This window comes from Choloepus didactylus, chromosome 3, assembly GCF_015220235.1.
Source record: "Choloepus didactylus isolate mChoDid1 chromosome 3, mChoDid1.pri, whole genome shotgun sequence".
In the NCBI taxonomy this organism is placed as follows: domain Eukaryota; kingdom Metazoa; phylum Chordata; class Mammalia; order Pilosa; family Megalonychidae; genus Choloepus; species Choloepus didactylus.
In genome coordinates, this window is record NC_051309.1 from 143,656,996 (window position 1) to 143,659,368 (window position 2,373).

The window sequence follows — 2,373 nt, forward strand, 5'->3', positions numbered from 1 at the left end:
CAGAGATGCTGACACTCACTTTTTCATTTTTAAGACCCAATGTTTTCCACTACAGAAATACTAAGATTATGATATATTTAAAGAATAAGAATGAATAAATAAAATAAAGCTAAAGGGTTGAGAATGGAAGATTTAGAGAATAAGGATAATGCAAGAGGCAAAGCATTGATAGCAACAGAATACAAGTATAATTTGGAGATAGTGCAGGCTTAGTTCCAGATCACCACAATAAAGCAAATATTGCAATAAAGTGTGTCACATGAATTTTTTGGTTTGCCAATGCATATAAAAGTTATGTTTATAACATACTATAGTCTATTAAGTGTGCAATAGTTTTATATCTAAAATAAAATGTACATACCTTAATTAAAATTACATTATTGCTAAAAATTACTAGTCATCATCTGAGCCTTCAGTAGGTCACAATCTTTTTGCTGGTGGAGGGTCTTGCTTCAATGCTGATAGCTGCTGATGGATCAGGGTGGAAGTGGCTGAAAGTTGGGGTGTCTGAGGCAATGTCTTACAGTAAGACAATGAAGTCTGCCACATTGATCAAACCTTCCTTCACAAAAGATTAATTTTTGATAGCATTTTACCCATAGTAGAACTTCTTTCAAAACTGGAGTCATTCCTATCAAAGCCTGCCACTGCTTTGTCAATTTAGTTTATCTAATATTCTAAATCCTTTGTGGTCATTTGAACAATGTTCACAGCCTCTTCACCAGGAGTAGATTTCATCTCAAGAAGCCACTTTCTTTGCTCATCCATAAGAAGCAACTCCTCATCTGCTAGTTTTCTCGTGGGATTGCAGAAATTCATCAAATCTTCAGGCTCGACTTCTAATTCTACTTCTCCTGCTATTTCTATCACATCTGCAGTTACTTCCTCCACAGAAGTCTTGAACTCTTCAAAGTCATCCATGAGGGTTGGAATCAATGTCTTCCAAACTCCTGTTAAAATTGATATTTTGACCTCCTCCCAAGAATCGTGACTGTTCTTAATGGTATCTAGAATGTTGAATTCTTTTCAGAAGGTTCCCTATTGACTTTGCCCAGATCCATCAAAGGAATCTATGGCAGTGATAGCCTTAAAAAATAAACTTAAATACTAAAACTTGAAAGTCAAAATTATTCCTTTAACCATGAGCTGCAGAATGGATGTTGTGTTAGAAGGCATGAAAACAGCATTAATCTCATTTTACATCTCCTTCAGAGCTCTTGGGTGACCAGGTGCATTGCCAATGGACTGTAATATTTTGAAAGGAATTCTTTTTTTTCAGAGTGGTAGTTTTCAACAGTGGGCTTAAAATATTCAGTAATTCATGATGTACAGTTGTGCTATCTTCCAGCCTTTGTTACTCCATTTTAAAAGCAAAGCAGAGTAGATTTAGCATAATTCCTAAATCCTAAGGGCCTAGGATTTTTGGAATGATAAATGGGCATTGACTTCAATTTAAAGTCACAAACTGCATTAGTCCCTAACAAGAGAGTATCCCGTGCTTTGAATCTCTGAAGCCAGGCATTGACTTCTCCTCTGTTGCTATGAAAATCCTATATGGCATCTTCTTCCAATATGAGGTTATTTTATCTAAAGTAAAAATCTGTTGCTTTGTATAGCCACCTTCATCTGTGATCTTAGCTAGTTTTTCTTGATAACTACTGCATCTTCTACACCAGTACTTGATGCTTCACCTTGCACTTTTATGTTGTTGAGACAGCTTCTTTTGTTGAAACTCATGAACCCACCTCTACTAGATTCAAACTTTTCTTCTGCAGCTTCCTCACCTCTCTCTGCCTTCTCAGAATTGAAGAGAGTTAAGTCCTTGCTCTGGATTAGGTTTGGCTTGAAGAAATGTTGTGGCTGGTCTGATCTTCTATCCAGACCACCAAAACTTTATTTTTCAAATCAGCAATAAAACTGTTCACTTTCTTTTTTGTGTATTCACTGGAGTAGCACTCTCAATTTCCTTGAAGAACTTTTCCTTTGCATTCACATCTTGGCTCACTTGTTGGCACAAGAGAGAGGCATAGCTTTTGGTCTATTCTGACTTTTGACATGCCTTTTTCACTAAGTATAATCATTTCTACTGTTTGATTTAAAGTGGGAGGGGTGCAAATTTCCTTTCTCTTAAACATTAATAGACTATTGTAGGGTTATTAATTGGTATAATTTATATATTGTTATGTCTCAGGGAATAGAGAAGCCCAAGGAGAAGGAGAGAGGTGGGGAACAGCCAACTGGTGGAGCAGCCAAACACATGCAACATTTATCCATTAAGTTCACCATTTTCTATGGGCACAGTCCATGGTGCCCCAAATAATTACAATAGTAAAAACAAAAGTAACAACAGTAGAACACAGATAACTGTAACCA

The 2,373-nt window shown here is 36.4% G+C and overlaps 1 pseudogene; it reads right to left on the reverse strand.

The window, feature by feature from the left end:
• Positions 1-393: 393 nt before the first annotated feature.
• LOC119530464 lies at positions 394-2,135 on the reverse strand (annotated as a pseudogene).
• Positions 2,136-2,373: the final 238 nt, after the last annotated feature.